Source organism: Vicia villosa, unplaced genomic scaffold, assembly GCF_029867415.1.
Source record: "Vicia villosa cultivar HV-30 ecotype Madison, WI unplaced genomic scaffold, Vvil1.0 ctg.000774F_1_1, whole genome shotgun sequence".
In the NCBI taxonomy this organism is placed as follows: domain Eukaryota; kingdom Viridiplantae; phylum Streptophyta; class Magnoliopsida; order Fabales; family Fabaceae; genus Vicia; species Vicia villosa.
The window spans coordinates 400,735-425,958 of record NW_026705346.1 but is presented as its reverse complement, the minus strand read 5'-3'; the positions used below and the strand labels follow the sequence as shown (position 1 = coordinate 425,958).

Genomic DNA, 25,224 nt, shown 5'->3' with positions numbered 1-25,224 from the left:
CTCTGGATCCGGACTGATTGCAAGTATATCTCAAATGGGAGTACAACATCGTGTCCGAATGTCAACTGGAAAGGTGTAGTATTAGTAGATTCTTTTGGTGATCTCCGACAAGCCCAAAGTGCCTGGTCCAAAGTTTTATGCCAATTTTTTGGTTTCTTCCCTACATGTTTCTTAATAAGACTAATTATCACTTTATTGGCTGCTTCGACTTGTCCATTTGCTTGAGCATAATAAGGTGTGGAAGTAAATAACTTGAACCCCATTTCTTTGGCGAATTCTTGCATCTTTCGACCAGTAAACACTGATCCCTGATCTGTGGTTATACATTCTGGGATTCGAAATCTGTATAAAATGTGTCTTTGAATAAATTCAATCACAGCCTTCTGATCCACATTGGCTAGTGGAATCGCTTCGACCCATTTTGTGAAGTAGTCTATTCCTACTAAAATATATCTTTGACCTTTGGAAGATGTGGGACGAATTTCTCCAATTAAGTCTAATGCCCAACCTCTGAAAGGCCATGGTTTTATTATTGAACTTAATTCATTTGCAAGCGCATGTTGAATACTTGCGTGTTCTTGACATTCCTAACACCCTTTTGCAAACTCTATGCAGTCTTTTAACATGGTAGGCCAATACATTCCATAGCGGAATAAAAGCCATTTCATTTTGTGCCCCGCTTGGTGAGCACCACATGCCCCACTGTGCACATTCGAAAGCGCCAAGTATGCTTCTGCTTCGCCTAAACACTTTAGTAAAACTCCTTCAGGGGTTTTCTTAAACAACTCATTTCCCATCAAGAAGTATGATAAGGCTCTATACTTCACCTTTCTATCTGTATCTGTCAAAGGATCTTTCAAATAGTTTACAATTGGACTCCTCCAATATGTTTCTGCTAGGGAATCTATATTTAGAACTTCAAATTCCTCTTCGTTAGCGAAGCCTAATTGTGAGTTCTCCATATCACTTGGAGATAGCTTTGTGGCCATTGCTTTGCCTCTTACTTCGATCAGTTCTTCTAGTTTTTCCTTTGATACTCTGTACCCTGAGGCTAATTATGCCAAATCATTTGCTTCTTGATTGTTCACCCTTGAGACGTGTTTTAACTCCACGTACTCAAATTTTTTAAGCAGTCTATTTGCTATGACGAAATACATGATCAAATTCTCTTTGATAAATTTGTATTCTTTCGTCAATTGCTTAATTACTAATTCTGAGTCTCCTTTAATTTCGACTCTAGTTGCCCCCAATTCCAACAAGGCTTCAAGTCCAGCGATCAACGCTTCGTACTCAACTTCATTGTTGGAGCATAACGGGCCTTCAATTTTGTACTTGAGTTTTGTTGGAATTCCATCAGGAGAAATTATGAGTATCCCAACGCCACTTCCTTCCTTATGTGTTGAACCATCGAAGTATAGTTTCCAAGGCTTCAAATCTACATATTGTTGTGAATTCTCAACCACTGCATGGTCAGCAATGAAATCTGACACAATTTTCCCTTTCACTGCCTTAAGGGGTTGAAAGATTAGAGAGTACTCAGTAAGGGCCAAAGCCCACTTGCCAATTCGACTATGCAATATTGGTTTAGATAGCATATGTTTAATGACATCAAAATGAGATGAAACATAAACGTCAACTGGCTTTATATAATACTTGAGTTTAATACAAGAGAAATATAAACAAAGGCAGAGTTTTTCTATTGTGCTATACCTAGTCTCTGCATCATTGAGTACTCTACTTAAGTAATAAATGGCTCTTTCGATGCCATTGTCATGTTCTTGAGCTAACATGCTACCTATCATATTGTCTGAAGCTGAGATATACAGGCGCATGTGCTTCTTCCCATTTGGGGGAGACAATATTGGTGGATGCATCAAATATTGCTTAATTTTCTCAAAAGCTTCTTGATATTCAGCATGCCATTCGAACCTTCCTTGCTTCAGTCGAAGTAAGGGGGAAAAAGCTTGCGTACGTCCACTCAAATTAGAAATAAATCTTCTTAAGAAGTTTATCTTTCCCATTAAAGATTGTAGTTCTTTCTTCGTGGATGGCGGCTTTGTTTCCATAATAGCCTTTGTTTTATTCTGATTAATTTCTATTCCCTTTTTGTGGACTACGAAGCCCATGAAATCTCCAGCCTGCACAAAGAAAGCACATTTAATGGGATTCATCTTTAAGCCATGTTTTCTCATTCTTTCGAATGATTGGCTCAGATGGTCAAGATGACTACAATCTGAAACAGATTTTATGACAATGTCATCTATGTACACTTGCATAAATGTTTCTATAAAATCATGGAATATAGAATTCATTGCTCTTTGATAAGTTGCCCCAGCTTTTTTTAGACCAAAAGGCATTACAACCCATTCGTAGGTGCCTATTGCCCCTGGACAACGGAAAGCTGTTTTGGACACATCTTCTTCTGCAATGAAGATTTGGTTGTACCCAGAATATCCATCCAACATACTTAGGTACTCAAAGCCTGCGGCTGAATCTACTAGCATTTCTGCCACATGCATGGGATATTCGTCTTTAGGGGTTGCTGCATTTAGATTGCGAAAATCTATACATACCCTTAATGAACCATTCTTTTTAATAACAGGTACAATATTAGCAATCCATTCGACATACCTCGTAGTTCTAATGAACTTGCAACGGAGAAGTTTTTCGACCTCTGTTTTGATTTTCGAGAGAACCTCTGGTGCGAACCTCCTAGGAGTCTGCTTGATGGGCTTCTTCCATTCTTTTATAGGCAAATTTAGTTCGACCAAATCTCTTCCTAAACCAGGCATTTCGTCGTAATCCCAGGCGAAACAATCCTTGTTTTCTTTTAGTAATGCAATAACCTTTGACTTCAAAGTTGGCCCTAACTTTGCACTGATGTATGTCACCCTCTTTTGATTTTCGTCTCCAAGATTTACTTCTTCGAGTGGGTCCTGAGCCAACATCTTTATGTATGACGCCACTGGATCTTTCTCGAATCCCAAGGGCTCTTCATCATAAATTGCGTCCAGCCTTTGATGTATTTCTTCGCCTGAAACCTTCACTTCTTGAACTGTGTCGTCGGGAGGTTGAGGGATACAATGTATCCCAGGGCCTGGTGCTTCTACCTTTTTCTGAGTTGCTTCAATAGTCATATTTAATAGTTCGGCTTCAAGAGCCGCCTTTCTTTTGTTCTCGGCTATGTAAGCCGAAATCTTTTCGAAGAAGGATGACTCAGGCATAATTACCCTCTTCATCCCAGCCAGTTGGCCGTATTGGTGGTATTCCTTCGACAAGTTCTGTGTCATCTAGACCGTCCATTATTTCCCTATTCCAGTGAAATCCATTTGGGTGTAAGGATAAATAGTACAAAGCATTCTTATTTGGGGTGTATATATCTTCCGCTGCATGGCACGACCCTATGTTGGCCAGATTTCTATCGAAACTAGTCTTGTTGACTTGGTTGACTTCAGCCATGTAGTAACTTTGATCCCCTTCAATGTTTTCCACTATACCATCCTCTCTCCAGATGGTTAGTCTCTGATGCATTGTAGAAGGAACTGCAGCAACTCCATGGATCCATTCTCTTCCTAGCAAAAGATTGTAATTCGCCTTTGCTGGTATCACCATGAACATCGTTGGCCTTGTGACCGAACCTACAGTTAAATTCTCTTGGATGACTCCCAAAGTTTGTCCTATTTTGCCTTCGTAGTTAGACAAGACCATGTTATGTGGTCTTATATCAGTATCGAACATACCAATTCTTTTCAACATGTACTGGGGCATTAAATTCACAGTTGCCCCCCCATCTACTAGGACTTTGTTAATGCCAACATTTTCAATCTTGGCCCTTATGTAAAGTGGTTTGAGATGGTTTCTCATGCCTTCGTCAGGCCTTTCGAAGAAAGCATTCTGCTATTCGACAGCCCCGTTGTTTAGCACATAATAACACACAGGTCTGTGTCTTGCCATCTCTTCTGCATCAGCTTCCTCGCAATCTTCTGCTTCTGTTTCTTGGTTAAACTCGTGAGGAAGCACTGATACTACATTGCAATTAAAGTTTATAGATGACACTCCGTCTGAGTCCAAATCATTTGTCATTCTATCATCCTCTTTCCAAGGACTGGAGTGCATCTTTTCTTCTTCTTTCTCATTTTCAGAACGGAATAGTTTGCGTTCTACCGGAGGTTTGCTTGATCGTGCCCCCTACATTGGGAATTTTGTACTGCTAGACTCTCCAACCTCCTTTGCTTTGTATTCCTTCTGGGCCTTTTTCATCCTCTGGTGTCTTCTCCACTGGGATCTGGACATAGGATTCTTACCCTTGTAATTCTCCAGCCTGTATATCTCTCGATTTGAGGTCTGGAATTGCCTTCTATAGGCCCTTGCAGTTCTTCCCCCTTCACTAGTGTAGAAAATACTTTTTACATCGGGCAAAAAGTACTTTTTACATCGAGCCTGGGCCCGATGTCAAGCCAGACGATGTAATAAGTCAGAGACAGTTTACATCGGACCAAGGCCCGATGTGAAAAATTAACATACCACATCGGTTGAATTCAGATGTCTGATGTGAAAAATAATGCATTTTTTTTATAAAAAAATATATATGCCATATTTTACATTGACTGTTCTGTCCGCCCGATGTAATAGATAGCTTTTACATCAATTTTCCACTTTGCCCGATGTAATAGAAAAGTTTTTACATCGGTTTTCCATTTTGCCCGATGTAATATCTGTTTTTCCAATTTTAACCTGTACTTTATTTTGTACCTAATTTTCCATATAAGTTTCAAATACCACACAGACCAAAGTTAGATCTCTATTTTGCACATTTTTCGCACAACACGCAGACCACATTTAGGTCACTATTTTCATATTTTTCTAACCAGTGAAGGATATAATTTCATTGCACCAAATAACTAAGATGCATATATATATATATATATATATATATATATATTCTTCAAAATTTACAAAAGTATTAATCCATGATACACAAGTGTACAAAATTATAAGAAAGTTTACACACGATGGACTACTACAAAATAACAAAACAATAAATATCCAACCATTTAAGTCCTTTAGCGCACTTGAAATACCAACATACATCCACGAGAAGATGAGTTGTAGCTTCTGAAAACAACATAAAAATTACATTTACTGAGAATAAACATTATGTCTCACACATTAAACATGTTTCCAGCAAATAAAAATAACACACATGTTGAGTTTACAAGTAAAAGAGGATATGTAAGCACGGATAATTATTCAAAATCAGCATTAACAAATCCAGAAACAATTAAAATTTATGTGTTGACTAAGTCAGTAATACAACCAACATCTAAATGTTCATGATCAATTAACTAAATTATTAATTTATAATGAAATTTGTTGTTGAAAGGATGGATCAGTAAATTCATAATCCATCAAAATGATCCAACTCAATGCAATCTTTTGTACTTCAAAGCATAAAATAAATTATTGGAGTTTGGCTAATATAAACAATATTACTTTATTTTTTATATTTCCATCAAAATGATCCTTGGATAATGACACGGGGATTCAAATCAAAATAGAAACAGAAAAGCATATAAAATGGAATGAGTGTGTGAAGCCAGAAATAGAAAAGAAAACAAACATATACTAGATCAACTGACCTCCCTAATGTTATCAACAGTGTGGGATCATAGAGGAATATTAGCTAATGTTTTCAAATTCAGCTTTAGTAAATCATTAACATTCACATAACCATCACTCCTCATATTCAATTTCAATTCAGATGCCATATGACGTAAAATCTGTGTCCTGCAGATATTAACCAAACGCATAATTTGAGTAAATTGCTTAGTAAATATTCAAGTACAAAACAGTTTAATTAAGTCACAACATAGAGTTCATCCACTATGTTGCTCCAATTCCATGCAAACAAAATACATATTATTTTCCAAAAAGTCTGCTTTTAATTGGCTAAAGTTACAACACTACTAGAAATTTGGCCTACGGCCACGCTAAAATTGTCCACAGCTCATAAACTGTGGCCACATATATGATTTGGCCATGGTTATCAAAGCGTAGACGTATGTTATAGAATATTAAATCCGGAGTGTAAAACTGTGGCCTGTACTTCAATTGCCACGGTTATATAACGGTAGATATTTTAAGCCGCAACTAAGAAACCGAGGCCTATAATTTTCAGTTCAAACTGTGGCCGCAACTAAGAAACCAAGGCCTATAATTTTCAGTTCAAACTGTGGCCAAAACCCCAAAAAAACCCCTCCAAAAGTTCCCTCCTTTTTTTTTTAGTTTCCCTCTATCTTTTAATATTTTCTTTTCTATTATAATTTTCACTTCAAAATGGGACTCAAGCCCAAAAACACACAACCCTCCAAAATTTCCCTTTTTCTTTTGTTTCCCTCTCATTAATTATTTTCTTTTCTAATTTATTTAGCTTCTCTAATTAATTATTTTCTTTTCTAATTTTTTTTAATTAAAAAAAAATAGAAAATTAAAAAAACGTAAATACAATACATTTTTCATCTCTTAACTCAAAGTTTGGGTTCTGAAAACCTAGAAGGAAAAGAAAAGAGGCGGAGCCTCTCTCTCCGTCCTCACGCTCGCTGCTCTCTCTTCCGCGACGAACAACAACATCAACAGCGCTTAATAAAGCTCAACCATGGTAGCTTTTTGTTCTCATCTTCATCTCTCTTGCGAGCGACAACAACAACGATGGTCTTTGGTTCTCTCTCTCGCGAAAACGACGACAACAACAGAAAAACCTCTCTCTCGGTTTCTCAAGGCGGCCATGGAATAAGCTCGAAGAAGCTCACATACTCACGAATCCAGGTATGCTTCTTCCGAAAATTTTCATTTTCCTCACTTGGAGGGAGGTTTTGATCTGATTGTGTGTTCTGAGATCTGGTTTTGGTTTGTGTTTGTATTTTTCATTTTCTTTACTCCACATGCTCTTCTTTATTTCTTCGTCGTTTCTCTTGATTCCGTTTCTCAATTCTTTCTATTCATCAATTTTCATTTCATGACTATTTCGGTTCAAGATTTTAGTGTGTTCTTTAGTTTCGCTGATTGCGATTTTGTTGATTTGATTTTAACTTGTGTAGATCTATATGATTTTAACTTGTGTAGATCTATCTGGAGCATGTGTGGTGAATGTGCGGTGAATGCTGAATGGCGAAAGTAGCTACACCAAGTGCCATGCCTCCGAGTTCTCATGGAATTTCATCGGTACCTCTAAAAGGTGCTTCTATTGCTAAAAGAAAGACGCCTTCAAAACTTAGGGTTAGTTTTCGGGCTCCCAACCCTAGTTTATTTATTCTAGTATTTATAAATGAAATTTAATTCTGGTAGAGGAGTTTTTTTATTGATGTTTATGCATAACTTCTTGGCAGGGATAGCTTCTTAGACGGGCATGGATGCAGGTCTGGTTTTTTCTTTATTGTTTTTATACTTATCAAATGGCTGAACCTGGCTATATTGCATTATAGGACTTGCAAAAGTTTTCAGTCTTTCCCATAACCAATTTGATGTGTCTTAAAGGCTTGATTGAGTTATATTTGGGCGAGGATGTCAATTGCATCAGCAGTTATCTTTGGGTCAGTTTTCTGGAGAATGGGAAAATCTCAGACTTCAATTCAAGACAGAATGGGATTGCTTCAGGTTTGTGATTTTATTGATTCCTGCAAGCATATTTCTCACAGGCCTGCTGCTAATAAGCACTGCAGAACAACTTTAAGCTGTTTTGTATGCTATATACTATACATTCAATTTTTAATCTACTACGATTATAGAAACTAATGTCTATGCAAACTCATATATCATGGCTGTTTTGGAATAGTGGAATTTATCATGCTCATTAAATTGTTCTTCTACGAGATACCATTCTAGAAGTCATCTTCAGATACCATGCAATTGTGGCTTTTGACTATTAATCATTTGATATTTTGGTATAGACACTTTCTGCAAGTACGTATTTGTGTTGTATTGTATGTACCTTATACATGACTTTATAAGGCTGACGTTCTTAAAGCATAACTTCAGCTTGGATAACAAAGCAAGTATATAACTAATGTGATTTTGAAAACAGAACATTCTATAACTATCAAGCAAAATCATTTCAGCAATGCAAAATACATGTAAAACATTTAATATGTAACCCGTTGACCATTATCTGTCCTATAAAGTTAAAAAATATTTAAGACACGCATAACAAATGCTTAGGATTTGGTAAAAAATAGGTTAATCTTGTGAAGGTTTTGCAGCCAATGAGTTTATCAGAAAAATTGATGGGGGGTTTCGATCCAAGTTCTGTTGAGATAGTGATAGCTTTATTTAGGTGTAGAACTCCTTAATGGTGTTCTGTTTGCCTGGTTAATTATAATTTATAGTGTACATGGTTCAGAATTATGGTAAAGTTGTTTTTTGCTTATGTATAGATGTTTTGGCAGGTTGGTAGCATGGTTATGGACATGGCATACTATTGGTTTGTGAATGCACTTGAAGCTAGGACTTGATTACTTGAAGAAGCAGCAAAAAGACTCTTGTAATTTCCTATTTCTTAATGAACCCTTGGATGTTAATGTAATTGTCCACTTTTTTCTATTTCTTTTTAATTTTTTGTGACATTGTATCTGATATCAACTTCCTTCCTCTATGTACTACTGATCATTGGAATTTTACAATGTCGATGAGCTTGAAATCATGGCTAGTACTACTGATCATTTAATGGCAACCGATGTTGAGAGGCTTCAGTGGGCCGTTGGAATTTTACAATGTTGACGAGCTTAAAATCATGGCCAGTACTACTGATCATTTAATGGCAACCGACGTTGAATGGGATCCATCTAGAAGGTAAATTCTTTATTCAAACAAGTGATGATATTGCTGACTAATGCATCACCTCATGGATAACTTTGTGTAAAACTAGTTAATTATATTTATATATATTGACTGAAGACTTTTAAGATGCTGCTGCTATTAGGCTCTGCTCATTGGCGTTATGTATATTATATTATTAGTTTTGATTAAGAACCGGGTGCTATACTGCCACTGACTATTGGTTTGGTTATGGTCGTAAAGTTAATATATTTTTTATATATATATATATATATATATATATATATATATATATATATATATATATATATATATATATATATATATATTTATATATATATTTATATATATATATATATATATATATATATATATATATATATATATATTAGAATATTATACAACTAGGTTTCATTACTAAGAAACGTGTGGTAGATAGAGTTATAGTCAGAACTGTCATTACCAACTGGTTTTATTGTACTGTATACACTGTACACGTTCTACATACACACAATACAACCACGAGAAAACATGTAAATTGTTCTTGCATATATTAGCTCTTAAGTCCATTAAAGTTTAAAATATTATCACATTCACCTTCATGGAAAACTATAGGGGTAAAAAATGAGCTTGAGGACTCATTGTATTTTTCTAATTAAAAGTTTAGTAATGATAACTTTTTAAGGACTAATATAGAAATTTTACAATGACCTTGTTTACCTGCTTTCTTTCCAACATGGTGATCTGATGTAGGATAGTCATTTGAATTACATTGATATTTTTGGCTTTCAGGCCCTAAAATCTGAAGAAAGGAGATAAAGGTTAGGAAACATATCGTCCCTACTTCTATTAATTATAAAATTGATTTCTATGTCTGTTATGAAATTAAGAAGTTGATAAAGATAAATCTGACATTCTTTTGTTGATTTTTCATAGGTAGTGTCATTCAAGCCAAGTCTGCCAAAGGATTTTCAGGCGACTACTCTGTTATAGCATCATTCAGACCTTGTCGCTTTTGCATCTGAGTTGACAACCAACATAAGGACTATAGCATCATTTTGTCACTGTTCTTGACAATTTCAATTTTCTTGAAATTGAATATTGACTTCTTATATGCATGTAATGTATATAGATTATGATATGCATGTAATGTATATAGATAAGACACTAATGTGTTATGGTTTAGGAATGGTTTGAATTGAAAGGGTGGTTGCAGTAAATTTATGAAAGAATATTGCAAAGCATCTTAATTTGATGATTTAATATAATTTTGACACAGAGAATGATTCTTGTATAGAGAACTTTAGCTTTCTTTAAATAATGGCCTACATATATATATATATATATATATATATATATATATATATATATATATATATATATATATATATATATATATATATAATGATGATACAGAAATAAACCGTGGCAAGATTAATGGTTTAGAATGCATAAAACATAACCACGGTTTTAAATAGGTGGTCATAACCAAACCGTGGCTATATCTTGAACTAATACTGTGTCGTAAACGTTAAAATGAAACCGTGGCTTTACCATATAGCCACAGTTTTTAAGTCATGGCAAGTACAAACCGCGGCCTTAATCAAGCTACCTAAACCGTGGCCTAAAAAAGCCACGGTTGTAAAAAAGGCGTGGTCTATACCAAAAAACCGTGGACTTTACTTTAGGCCACGGTCGTATACTCCACAGTTGGATTTCCGTGGCCAAACCGTGGCCTCAGCGTTACGCCACGGTTATTTTGCGTATAGCCTCGGTTTTCTGGGCGTGGCAGGAGGCCTTTTTTTCCTGTAGTGCAAGAGACATTCCATAAAAATGCGTCCTTCCTTAATCAAAGTGTGACAGATTGACAAACTTATCTCCATACATGAAAAGAATGATAATATCCACTTCATTTCAGAAACAAAAGAACAATAACAAATGAAACTCACATTCAGTAGCTATAAATGAATAAATTTATATAAAAAAAATGTTTAAGAAAACAAAAACTATCAGAGGGCAAAGGCGTGCTTACATGAGCCTACCAAAGAGCATCAATTTTATCCTTTCTCGATCCACTCGCACCACCACCACCACGCCCTCTTGTTTTTTCTCTATCATTTCTTGTATCAAAAGCCCTTCCTTGTCCATTGCCAGAGCTGCCCACAAAATATAAAAAAAAGCATAAACATTCACATATCATGTACTACAAAATATCAAATTCTTTAATTCACAATCATGTACTACAAAATATCAAATTCTTTAATTCACAATCAAAATTAACAAAACTAATCAAACCCTATCAAATTCACAAATTTTCCCACAATACTATAAACTACAAACACATTACAACAACATTTACATAAAGTCATCGAATTTGAATATGAGTTCTTCAAATACGTGTCACTGTCCAATTCAAGAATGCTCTTGTATAAATTGTTTATGCTAGACCCGCAAGAGTTTCCCATTAAGATGTGTTGTACTCCTCCCAAGGGAAAAATTAGGAAACTTAAAATAAAGTCAGCAAAATCAGCATCACCTAAAGCAAACAAAATTTTGTTACTCGATTTTCTCCGAAGTACCTTAACTTCAATTTCCTTTCTGTCATTTTCTTCTGCAACACCATTATCAAAATTTAAGACATGATTAAGTTGTGTATTCTCAAAATATTGTTTCTTCAGCAAAAACATGTATGTCAATGGAGACGTTGAGATTAAGGAGAGCTTCAACAAACCAACAATCTGGAAATTAAAAATAAACAACAATTAATAACATTATTACCATGTTGTAAAAGAAGTATTCTACTATATTATGTGACAGACAAAACATACCTCCTTGTGAGTGACATCTACGGTGATAAACTTGATAGCATTGAGTTTTCAATCCTAAAAAGATTCATTGATTGACAAATAAAGTTTTGAAAACTATCTGGTTTCAAACTTAGAGCATCGGAAATACAAAAAGTTACTGCATCTACAACGAATCTATCAAAATTGTGAATCGTTTCATTATGAGACAAATATATCTTCTGGGACATAAACTTCCCGCAACTGCATTTTAAATCTGAGAATGTTGTCAATAAGCCACCACTATATTCCCGACTACAATGAAAAAGACCGCAATTATCAGGTTGCTTCGATGTCGTCTGTTTTGATGATGGATTTCACCTAAGTTGTGTGGTTGAGCGTTGGGCGTTTGCATGTGTGGTGGCGGTTCGTGGTGTTGTTCCGGCGTTACCTTTCAATGTGTGGCGATGGACTGCACCGTTCGCGGCTGTTGGGGCTTTCGTGGAGATCTATCGTGGGGAAGAAGGCTATGGCCAGCGTCGACGTGTTTCTGATTCTGTTTCCTCTTCTCCATTTTGATGAAAGTATGGTTTGGTGGTGGTGCGAATCAGAGGTGAGGGTAATGGCGGCACGCGAGGCAGAAGAAGGAGAAAGAAATGGTTTTTAGGATTTAGGGTTTTTTTGTTTAAAAAGGGAAATGATATTACATCAGTTGAGTACAAGGTCGGATGTAAAGGTTTATATTTCAATTTGGTTAGTCACTAGCCCGATGTAAAGGTCAGATATAACAAAACTTCTTCTATTTACCAAAATGCCACCGTGTATATTTTTTCCCTAAATCAAATATTTTTTTACATCATTGGAAATAAATGTCTGATGTAAAATTCTTTGACAAATATTTTTTACATCATATATCTTAAAACCTGATGAAAAATCTTTTAACCAAATGTCTTATTTTTAGTAGTGCTTGGTCCTAACTTCGCCACTTGTTGTTTCTTGCACCTGCTTGTGTCCATCTATCCATGGGTATGTCTGCAGGGAGTCTGAACGTCACTCTTCGAGCTTTAGGATGAGGACTATCAGTCCTTTTTTATGGCGTTCGATTGTCGAACACATACATGTTGGGACGGAGTCCTTGAGATTCCCTACTAGAAGTAAATAGCGTTCTTTCGAATGATTGCGCCATAAGGTTATCATAGACTGCCCCACACCTGGGACACATAACAATCTCAGTCCTTTCCTTGTGACACCTAACTAGGAAACCCACCAAGCTTTCTTCTGGCCTTGGATAAACCTTGAGCAACGGGTTTCCTCCTCTCCAGGGCTGTTCCATCCTTTCTCGTTGGGCCCTCTCGTAGTTAGCTTGGACCCTTCGATTCAGCATGATCGAACACCTTGGACACATTATCATCCGTCCAGCATTCTTCTCGTGACACTTCCAAAGATAATCTTTCAAACTTTCTCCTTTCTGAGGATACTTTACCATGTTGACATTCCCTTGTTCTCTCAATAAGCACTTCTCTAATTCCTCTAGTTCAGATAGAGGTTGTCTAACATTCACCATGTTGACACCTGTTGGGGAAGCTTCAGAGATCTTTATTTGTTGGAGTTTCACCCTGAGGTCTTCAGTGGCCTCGCTAGTATTTTCCTTCAAATTTTCATTGCCTTTGGTTTCAACAGATTCTTCAACATTAGTATTGAAGGCTGCATCGTCATTTAGGCCCTCAGTAGCCTGCTTTCCAGATGAAATCACCTCCCATTCAGCAATATCAGTTTCGGATACATCTACCATTTTGACATCGAGTGGTTCAGCATAGTTAGTGTCAACAACATTCAGGGGGTCAGCATCAACCCTCATGTGATTCTTTGTCTTATCAGCAAATTTCAAACGTCCATCCTTGATAGCATTCTGAATTAGATCCCTGAAAAGAAAGCATTGTGAGGTTTTATGGCCTAAAAAACCATGATATTTACAAAAGCCTCGTTTTTTCTGTTGTTCTAATGGAGGAACTTTGGAATTAGGAGGCACTATCATCTGGCCATCTTTTACTAGCAAATCAAGTATTTCGTCACATTTAGTGACGTCAAAAGTGTAAGTTTTCTTTGGAAATTTATCGCTTTTATCATTCTCGACTGGATTTTTTCCATTCAAAGGGGTGAGCAGTTTACAAGAATAAGGTGGCGCTTCTTTTAATTCGGCTAGGTCTATTTCGACCTCTTCAACATCGTATGAATCTTCAAAGGGTTCGCCCTCAGCGTCTTCGGCTTCAATATACGCTACCCTCTCCTTCTTGTAACTTTTATTTGCTCTGGCCTTTTCTGCTTTTAATCGTTCGACTTGTCGAACCCTGTCTGTCAATTGGGCCATATCCTTTAAGTATTGGGTATCCAGTTTCTTTCTGATTGAGTAGTCTAGACCGCCTGCAGCCATTTCGACTAATTCATGTTCTGGGACAACTGTGAAGCATCTTGACTTTAACAAACGGAACCTGTTTAAATAATCATCTATGGGTTCCGTGAACTTCCTCTTGATGCTAACCAATTACTTCAGACTTATCTTTGTTAACGAACTAGGGAAATATTTAATTCTCAAATCCTCGTTGCCCGCTAAATCCCCTGCTTCTGTCAAATACCTGACTATGTGTTCTACAGTCGATTCACTAGTGTCCCCTGAAAACTTTGTGAAGTTAGGCACCTTGGTACCTCTTGGTAATTCCGTTTGCATAATATATTTTGCTATAGGGGATGTGTAATTTGGACGTCGAAGTCCAGTGTTAAGTCCATTATTGGCCATAATTCTCTCTATCATGGCAGTTAAGTTATTCTCCGTTGCCATATTTTCTCAACTAACCCTGTGAACTACATCGTCTGGATGTTCGTTCCTACCAACTACCCTTAATCTGGGACCCTCTTCGATGGTCTCTTGTTGACCAAAGTCGGTCCTTCGACCTGGATTCTCCAGATCTATCACTTGGTTTCTTCCAACTGGTGGTGGTCTAGGTGGGGGAACTGCATCACCGGGTGTTGATCTAGGCGGAGGAACCGCATCTTGAACAGGCTCCAATATCGGATCACCCTCTCGATAAGGGGGTTGGTTATTTCTTCGCCTAGTTTGTGGAACTCCCATAAAATCTGCCATTCGATTTATTTGTGATGGTATTTTTTGGAAGGTTTCTACATTGTCCCTGTTAGTTCTGGTCATGTTTGCTACTAATGGGGTAAAGAGTGACCCTATTTCTTTGGCAAGAGCACCTAGCATATCATGGTTACTTGCGTCCATTTCTTGCCTAAACGCTGCTTGACTGTTGGTAGTTAAAAGAGGCATCTGGCTGGATGTGCCTGCATTTTGTGCACTTTGACCTACCGAACCTGTATTAGGCGAAAATGTCGTGGCATTAGGTGCAGTATATGTAGGTCCTGCCATATAAGAATACGACATTCCATAAGGGTTTCCGGGCCTCCATACATCGAATGCAGATGAGAATGGCCTTGGAGAATGTACTTGACTTGTCGAGAAATGAAGCATCTCGTTTTAGGATCGTTCCTGTTGTGTTTTCGGACATGGCTTGGGAACTAACTGCAGCCGCAGATCCTCCTGAAATGGGTATTTCCTGTTCTTGTGATGTAGATGTCGAACCATGTGTAGTATTTGCTGCTACTGTTCCTGACCCTTGTGGGGGATCCTGGTCTCCCCTTCCGCTGGTCGAATTGATCATTTTCTTGTTGTACCTTCGTTTAGGAATCGGTGGCGCACTGTTGGTTAATTTACCGTTCCTAAGAATCATATAAGGTCTTGATATATTCTAGACAAAATAAAGCAACAAATTAATGACAATCTGTTTGACACTGTCCCACTGGGCGTGCCAATTTGTTTATGGTGATTTTCGGTAAACAACCGCTAGTCTTCCAAACTATAAAAAATATACTTTGGTTACTCGCAGGGTCGACTAGATTGATCCTAGGACATAGTCAAAAAGCTTGTCTTTTGTGATAATTTGGTTCATATTCTGTAGCTGTTTTGCTTCGAAATAAGAAAATAAACGAAATGTAAAGATTGACAATTACCTTGTTATACACGTAAATATAACTTAGGCCAAAAGATGAAACAAGCATAAATTTGCAAGAAATTTAAAGTACAGGAACGTATATTGCAGAATGTAAATGCTTCGAAGTAAACTTAAACGAAAGATAAAAGTGCAAGAATGTAAATAACTGAAATCTAATGAAATATAAAAGAAACTGGAAAGATACTTGAATAAAGATGAGTACAAATGTATTTAAATTGGTGGTGTCATACGTACATTTCTCAGCGAACTCGTTCTCTTAACACTTGATACTTGAGTGATTTGTGAGTGATTTGTACAAAATGAACACCCCTGGATCCTGATATTAAGATCCTTATTTATACTAATTTCGACCCTAACGGTCCTACACTAGCGAAACGCCACGTTGCTCACATGCATACGCTTCGAATCCCTGGGGCGCCATCTGACCTTGTTCGGTTACACAGACTATTTCGAAATTCAAATCCTCCCGCCTGAATTCTCTTTCGATACGTGGCAACGTGATCAAAACCGAGAATGTTACGAAAACACGTTAAGCTTCAGTACCCTTCGTATTTCGTAAAAACGCTTAAGTCTTAAAGACAATTTACTTTGAACTAGCTTCAACTTCCATTATCTTTACTTCAACTTAAACAAACATCCTCGAATCATGGCTGTCAGGAGCCATTTTTATTCTTAGAAATGGTCATCAGAAACCATTCTTCTTCGAATCCTAACTCTTCAAAGAATATTCTCTTCAAACGAAATCTCCAGCTAACAACATGTAACACATATTTATATCATGTAATATTTTCACATAATGAAATTGTGAAACTTTTAAAAGTAGAGAGGGTTGGTAGCATGCACCTTGAATGATGATCTTGATTAAAAAAATTTCAAATGTCATTTTCGTCTAAAATGCCTAGATCCCTTCGAATCTTGAAGAACGATTCTTTTGCAAGTGGTTTCGTAAAGATATCCGCTAATTGATTATGAGTATCAATAAAGGTGACTTCAACATCTCTTTTAAGCACATGATCGCGAAGAAAATGATGTCGAATGTCTATGTGTTTGGTTATTGAATGCATGACCGGATTCTTTGTAATATTGATAGCACTTGTATTGTCGCATCGAAGAGGAATGCATCTGAGATCAAGTCCGTAGTCACGAAGTTGTTGCTTAAGCCAAAGAATTTGTGCACAACAACTACCCGCTGCTATGTATTCTGCTTCGGCCGTGCTAAGAGCAACACATGCTTTCTTTTTACAAGCCCATTATACTAATGCATTTCCAAGAATGTGCAAGTGTCACTTGTGCTTTTACGATCAGTTTTACAACCTGCATAATCCGCGTCAGAATAACCAATTAAATCGCAAACACTACCGTTAGGATACCATAAGCCGACATTGGTTGTTCCTTTGAGATGCTTCAAGAACCTTTTTACTGCTGTGAAATGTGATTCCTTTGGATTTGCTTGAAAGCAAGCACAAAGACAAAAACTAAACATTATGTCAAGACGGCTTTCCGTCAATTACAATAAGGAACCAATCATACCTCGATACTTAGTAATATCAATTAGAGTATCGAATTCATCTTGATCAACATATGTACCGGAGCCCATTGGAGTATTCATTGCTTTACAATTGTCCATATCAAACTTTTTCAATAACTCTTTACAATACTTGGATTGATTGATGAAGATTCCATCTTTGAGTTGCTTAATTTGTAATCCAAGAAAATAGTTCATCTTTCCCATCATAGACATCTCAAATTCTCCTTGCATCATCAATGAAAATTCCTCACACATTTCTTTATTAGTCGATCCAAAAATGATATCATCAACATAGACTTGAACCAATAAAGTGTTACTTTTGATTTTCTTAATGAACAAAGTTTTATGAACCTTACCCTTTTCGAAACCTTTTTCACACAAAAAATTGCTAAGTCTATCATACCATGCTCTTGGTGCTTGCTTTAAACCATAAAGAGCCTTTCTCAACTTAAAGACATGTGAAGGATTTTTGAAGTCTTCAAATCCCGGGGGTTGTTTGACATAGACTTCTTCATTGATGTAGCCATTCAAGAATGCGCTTTTGACGTCCATTTGATAAAGCTTAAAATTTAATGAACATGCATATGCAAGTAAGAGACGAATAGATTCTAACCTTGCAACCGGAGCAAATGTTTCTTCAAAGTCGATTCCTTCTTCTTGATTGTAACCTTGAGCCACCAATCTTGCTTTGTTTCAAACAATTATACCATTCTCATCAAGTTTGTTCTTAAACAACCATCGGGTACCTATGATGTGTTTATGTCTTGGTTTAGGAACAAGTTCCCAAACTTGATTTCTCTCAAATTAATTTAATTCTTCTTGCATCGCATTTATCCATTGATCGTCTCCTAAGGCTTCATCAACTTTGGAATGTTCAATTTGAGAAAAAAAAGCCATGTGTAAGCAAGCATCTTTGAGATTTAATCTTGTTGAAACTCCTTGGCTAATATCACCAATAATTTTATCAATAGGATGGTCTCTATGAGTTCTCCATTCTTTTGGTAGATCGTTGGTGTTTGATTCTTGTTGTACACTTTCTTGTTGAGTTTCTGGTGCCTTCACAATTTTATCGTTTGAAAGTTCTTCTGAGGGTAAATCTAAAGGATCATCATCATCACAAACAACTATTTCCTTCTTAGAGGTGTTAGTATCATCAAAGGATACATGTATGGATTCTTCAATAGTTAAGGTTCTTTTATTATAAATTCTATATGCTTTACTAGAAAGAGAATAACCAAGAAATATACCTTCGTCAGATTTCTCATCAAACTTACCAAGATTGTCTTTGTCATTGTTGAGAACAAAGCACTTGCATCCAAAAATTTGAAAGTGAGCAATGTTTGGCTTTCTTCCTTTGAAGAGTTCATATGGAGTCTTCTTTAAGATAGGTCTAATGATTAATCGATTTCCAACATAACATACCGTGCTAACCGCATCCGCCCAAAAGTATTTAGGAATTTGCATCACTAAGCATTGTTCTTGCAAGTTCCACTAGAAACCTATTCTTTCTTTCCACTACTCCATTTTGTTGTGGAGTTCTTGGTGCTGAAAAATTATGAGAGATACCATGTTCTTCACAAAATTCTTCAAATGATGCATTTTGAAATTCTCCACCATGATCACTTCTTATGGATACAATCTTTAGTGACTTTTCATTTTGGATTTGTTTTGCATACTTCTTAAAGGCTTTAAAAGCATCACTTTTATGCACAAGAAACAAAGTCCAAGAATATCTAGAAAAATAATCAATAATAACTAAAGCGTATACATTACCTCCGAAGCTTCTTGTTCTTGATGGACCAAATAAATCCATATGCAACAATTGTAGTGGTCTTGTATTAGACACCACATTCTTTGGTTTGAAAGATGATTTGGTTTGTTTTCCCTTTTGACAAGCATCACATAATTTATCTTTGACCAACTTTATCTTAGGTAAGCCAACAACAAGATCATGTTTGGTTAATTTATTTAAATGATCCATATGAATATGAGCTGCTCTTTTATGCCATAACCATGATTCATTATTATTGTTTACCAAAATACATTTTACTTTCAAAGATAAATCATTTAAAGAAATCATAAAAATGTTATTAATTCTTGTACCTTTGAGTTTTACCTCATTGGTGACTTCATCAATAATCAAGCATTCCTCTTTAGTAAATTTGATCTTGAAGCCTTTGTCACAAAGTTGGATAATGTTAAGAAGATTATGCTTTAGTCCTTCAACATAAAGAACATCTTCAATGGACGTGAAAGGCGGTGCACCAACTTTGCCTTTGCCAAGAATCCTTCCTTTATTGTTATCTCCATAAGTGACATAACCCTTGGCCTTTAGCTTTAGATCTGAAAATTGGTTTAGGTCTCCCGTCATATGCTTTGAACAACCACTATCTAGATACCATATGTTTGAAGTGGTCTTCAAGCAAACCTACAAAACAAATCAAGTTTTGTTAGGTACCCAAACGACTTTTGGTCCTTCATAATTAGTACCTTTCTTAACCCACACATAATGCCCACTTGGTACACTAAAGTTTCTTACATAGCAAGTATTAGGTGTATGACCAATAATACCACAATAAAAGCAAGTAGGTTCGAAATTACTTCTATATCTAGGAGGATAAGATTTCATCTTAACAAAGTTTTTCCTTTTAGTATAATGTTGAATTAATTTAGGCTTGTTCACTTTCTGTTGAATTGGTTGGTTACTAGCCTTGACAAAGATAGTCTTGTTGGAACTTGGTTGAGAAAACTTTGAAAAACCAAGTCCACTTTTATCATTAAAGTATGTTTGTGTGCTAAGAATATTTTCCAATCCAATTTGTCCCTTTTCATATCTTTTTAAAACACGTTTTAATTGAACAATTTGGAAAGAAAATGATTCACAATTCTTGCATGCAACATTCTCTCTTTGAACACTAATCATTTTTTCTTTTTCATCTTTATGTTTTTTTTCAATTATTTTAAACTTTTCTTCTAAAGATGATATTATTTTCTTTTGAGATGAGATAGTTTTATAGAGAATTTTGCACTCATTTAATAGTTCATCTATTGCATCTTGTGCACCATTATCAAAAAGAGAATCATCATAACTAACCTCGCCTTCTTCGTCATCGGAGTGGTGTGATGCCATCAATGCTAGATTTGCACTTTCGTCACTATCCGAATCGGATGAGGAACTTACTTCATCATCTTCCCATGCAATATAGGCCTTTTTATTTTTGAACTCCTTTTTGCCTTTGAATCCATTTTTCTTGGAAAGTTTTGGACAGTCCGGCTTTATGTGCCCTTGTTTCCCACATTCATAGAATGTAACTTCTTGTGTTGAAGTGGAGGCTTCTTTATCCTTATGCTTTGAGAATTTATTTCCTTTGGCATAGTTAGCATTATCAATATCATTTTTATAACCAAAATATTTGCCTAACCTTTTTCACAAGAAGCAAGAAGTTTTCATCTTCCTCCGGTGCATCTTTCATTTGGCTTTCTTTTGAATCTACCTTTAATGCAATGCCTTTGGATATTTTCTCTAAGTTCTCATGCTTTTCCAATCTTCCAAGTTCCGTCTCATATTCTTGAAGCTTCCCAAATAATGTTGCGGAAGTCAATTTTGACAGGTTTTTCTTTTTGGACATTCCCTTGTTAAAGATCTAAGCACCTTAAGATTAAGTTCTTCGGTAGTGAGGGTCTTACCAAGTGCCTTCAAGTGATTTGTCAAATGAACGAATCGTTTTTGCAATTCAAGAATAGTTTCTCCGGGATTCATTCTAAACAGTTTGTACTCTTGACTTAAGGTATTCAATCTTGATCTTTTAACTTCAGTGGTACCTTCATGAGTTTCTACAAGAGTATCCTATATTTCCTTTGCTTTTGTACATGCCGAGACTCGAAAAAATTCCTCCGTACTAAGAGCACCTTGAAGAAGATTGATAGCCTTTTTTTTCAGCAAGAACCTTCTTTCTATCGTTATCATCCCACGACACTTTAGGTTTATTTGATCCAACACCATCGACGACAGTTACAGGAACGTGAGGACCTTCTAGGACAACCTCCCATACTTCTTCTCCTTGTGCTTCTAAATGAGCCTTCATCCGAATTTTCTAGAAATTGAAATATTCACCACAAAATAGCGGAGCCTTGTTGTTTCTACCACCATCTTTGAAAACAGGATTTTGATTTGCGGAAGCCATTCTGGATCCTTAGGAACAAGTTACCTATAACTTGCTCTGATGCCAATTGTAAGTCTAAAGTACGCCTAAGAGGGGGGTGAATTAGATCCTCAAAAAATTTAATCGGTTTATGAGGATATTTCTAACAATTTTTGGTTGAATGTATGAAGGTTTTTTGAGTGATTCTTTTCTTTTCTTGGTAATAGTGATGAGAGCAATAGAATACGGAAAAGTAAAGAACGCAAGGATATATACTGGTTCCCCTCACAATCCGAGAGTACTACAATTCCCTTTCCAACACGAAAGAGATTTCATGATAGTTAGAATTATTGTACAAGCCTATGCTTACTATCTAACCTATAGGGTGATCAAATGTTCTTAACACCTTTAAGATCAAACAACACTAATGTGAATGAAGAACAATCCTCTTCAAAACACAACACTTACTTCAAACAATCCTGGATAGTAAGGAAGAACAATATTTTTGAATGATACAAGAGTTTATGAAGATGAATAATATATCAATCACTTGATTGATCTTCCCTTTCAAATAAAACAATTCACAAGGATATGTTAGTGCTCAATGTATATGAATGTATGAGAATATTTTTCTGAAATGATATGTAGCAATGCAACAAATTTCTCAATGAAATTTGAAGAATATGGAACACTTTGTTTGAAAATATTTGTGAGATAAAGATTGTGAATATTATGAAAGAGGTAAAGAATAAAATCTGAAATGTATAGTATATATAGGTGACTTTACACCTTTTATAATGGTTGCATTTTGATGGAACAATGCAATGGTTAAAGGCTTGAAAGACAAATTCGTTTGGATTAAAAAACAGCCTAAAAAAGTGCCACTGGTTCAAATGTAACCGGTTACATGGTTACGTTATGCCCAGAAATTTGAAATTCACGAACATGTAACCGGTTACCTAAATGATTTAACTGGTTACATCATGTTGAAAAAGATCAATAACAAAGATGAAAAGCTACTGCCAGCAATGTAACCGGTTACATGTTTTTGGTAACCGGTTACATCATACTAAAGATGCTTAAAAACATATTTTTAAAGGGATCAGACTTTATGGTATGCATTTTGTCATACCCTAATTTTGACTTCCCCTGAGATGTCACACCTCCAGACATTTCATCAAACTCAAGACAAGTACTCAGAGCAATCACTTGTTTATTTGGTACTCAATCGAGGATGCTCAAGGAAAAAGGAGTTCAGGAAAAGGATCAATCAATAAGAGAATAACCTCTAGTAAAATCAAAATACTCAAATGATTTCATTCATTCACCTATGATTGATTAGACACCAGTCATCAGGACTCAGGTTTACTCAGGTCACCAGACTAGGGTTTTGAGCCCATCAAGGACTGAAATCAGGGACCACATTTGGGAAACCCCAAAAAGCCCCAAGACATCACTAAAAGGATTCAATCACCTTCAAATGATTCATATGACAATATCCCCTGGGCATTGTACCTCAATTCAAGATCTACAGTCATCAATTTCATCTGGTCTACAATTAGGGTTTTTGACCTAGTTCACATGGACAGTTGACTTTTAATCAGGACATAGATCCAATACTCAAAACATGGCTCTAAAACTTCTATTACCTCAATATAATCCATTCATACCATTCATTTGAGGAGGAGAGCTTGATTCATCACAAAGGTCCAAGATTTCACTTCATCTGAAAAAGTCATCTGCACAAGATCGTCTTTGACTTTTAGGGTTTTAGGTCAAGACATGACTTTTAAGGATCAATATCATCAATATGTGATTATTGAAGTCATTTTACCTAGAAAAATCAAGAAAATCAATTAAGGATAAAAAAGTCAAAGATTGACTTTTCATACTTAGAAATTTTTCTAAGTGTTTAAAGGTCTTTTTTTCAAAACTTTGGAAGGGAATATCTCAAAATTTCAAGTACAAACTGAAAAAAACTTCCAACATCAAATTGTAGATTTTGATCCAATAAAAAACCTTGTCACATATGATTTTTTGGCTAGAAATCAACCATTGAAGAGATATGGAGCTTCAAAGTTGCTGCCTCCATGAAACTAGCAAAAACCCCTAGTTTTCTTCAAACTTTAAGCCCATTTTTCACAAATTTCCCAAATGATTTTGAAGAAACCTCTAGGCATTTGAATTGGAATTATAGGTCATGCCTAAGTTTGAAATTTGCAATTTTATACAAGTGCTTACACTAATTGGTGCCTCTAAACCTCGGAAACATTGCAAGGATAGGATAGAATCGTTTGCATCATTGCACAAATATTTAAAGGGAATATTCCAAAACCAAAACATGTGATTATGTAATGATTAGATTTTGAGAATTTATGGCCAAGTGGTGATTCATCAAAGGAATCTTCTCCCAACCAATTAGAGCTCATTTCTGCATCAAATTTGTCCCCTAAGATCAAGCAAAACCGATGGCTAGGGAGTGGTATCAAATAACTCATAATTGCATATGGATCTTTCTCATATTTCTTCATAACCAAGAAACCAAGTTAACCTCATTAAGCAAAGCTCACTCTCTTCAAATACACTGAACTCTTTACCTATAAATAGAAGAGCATACCTCAGTAATTAGACACACCAAAGCAACAGAAATCTTGCTTTCTCTCTTCCTCCCTCAAACTTAAGTTTTTTAAAGGCTCTTTGGCAAGAACACTTGGATTCTTCAAACCAGAGCTCTTCCTTTGAAAGTAAGTATTCAAACACATCAAGGGAGGTATTTAGAAGTGATCCAAACACCTGGAACACTTCTGTACGTGGATAATCATCATCTTCACCTCTCACTTGGAGCTACATCAGTTGAGGTCGAGCAAGAGTTTCTGGGGAGTTCTAACCTAAGCTAAGCATCTCAACACCTTCCTGGGGGATCACTGAAGCTATTTGGATCGCTGCAACAGCTCTGTAACACACTTTGACCGGAGCTCGATCTCCATTTCAGAGGTAAGTTTCATAAGCTTCAAACTCTATGATTCATGCTTCATAAATCAAAACTTGTTATACCAACAAGTTTCTGCACCTGAGAGGGATCATTAACCCTCACTCAATTGCATCATATCATGCATATAGAGTATTTCATGTTAATTTTCAGTTTTAGGGTTCTTAGTGTTTATGCGTGCAAATTTTGAATTACACTGAAAATAAATAAAATCAAAGGACACCATCATGATCCTTGTTCAAAAACGAGCAAAATCCATGTTTACATTTTTAAGTTTGGTTGAGAAACGAAGGAGATAGCAAATTCAAAAATTTGAAGCTTGAGGTTGAAGATGAAAATGGTGGCGCCATTTTTCAAATTTCCTAGGAATGAGTTTATTTTATTTTGAATGATAGGCGTGTCATTTACGAATTCATCGTAATGTCACAATGGCTACAGCGCGCATCCAAAGTCTTTCTTGCCCAAGGTCTGGGGTTCGAACCCCCCCTCAGACCTTTTGTTTTGTTCATTTTTATTTTTGTTCCTTTATGCACTTGTTTTCAAATATAATGAACTGAAGGTGTTTGTCTAACAAGCTACGCGCGTGGTCCAGATGGTAAGTGTTTTGAGTGGTGACCTAGAGGGCGTGAGTTCAAGCCCTTTGGGAGACAAAACCTTATTTTTTTTATCACTTTTCCCATTCAATTTCTTCAGAACTTCAACTAATTAATTCACCTATCAAATTAAATCATTTTCACTTGATTTTTCACACACTTCTCATTTAATAAATCTATTTTGAGAATATACAAAAATATCACAAAAAATATATTATTTCAATATATTTTAATTAGGTTTAAAATCATATGTTTTAAGTATAGTTTAATACTTTAAAAATATAGTTTTCACT

The 25,224-nt window shown here is 36.0% G+C and overlaps 2 long non-coding RNA genes across 2 annotated transcripts; one reads left to right on the top strand and one right to left on the bottom strand.

The window, feature by feature from the left end:
* Nucleotides 1–6,534: 6,534 nt before the first annotated feature.
* LOC131631107 (uncharacterized) lies at nt 6,535–10,073 on the top strand. Its single transcript, XR_009292611.1, has 7 exons — nt 6,535–6,825; nt 7,123–7,275; nt 7,386–7,415; nt 7,534–7,653; nt 8,442–8,844; nt 9,622–9,650; nt 9,766–10,073. It is a non-coding gene; the product is annotated as an uncharacterized LOC131631107 (long non-coding RNA).
* Nucleotides 10,074–10,248: 175 nt separating this feature from the next.
* LOC131631106 (uncharacterized) lies at nt 10,249–12,333 on the bottom strand. Its single transcript, XR_009292610.1, has 3 exons — nt 11,658–12,333; nt 11,409–11,567; nt 10,249–10,985 (listed from the first exon to the last, which is right to left on the bottom strand). It is a non-coding gene; the product is annotated as an uncharacterized LOC131631106 (long non-coding RNA).
* Between the last annotated feature and the right edge of the window lie 12,891 nt (nt 12,334–25,224).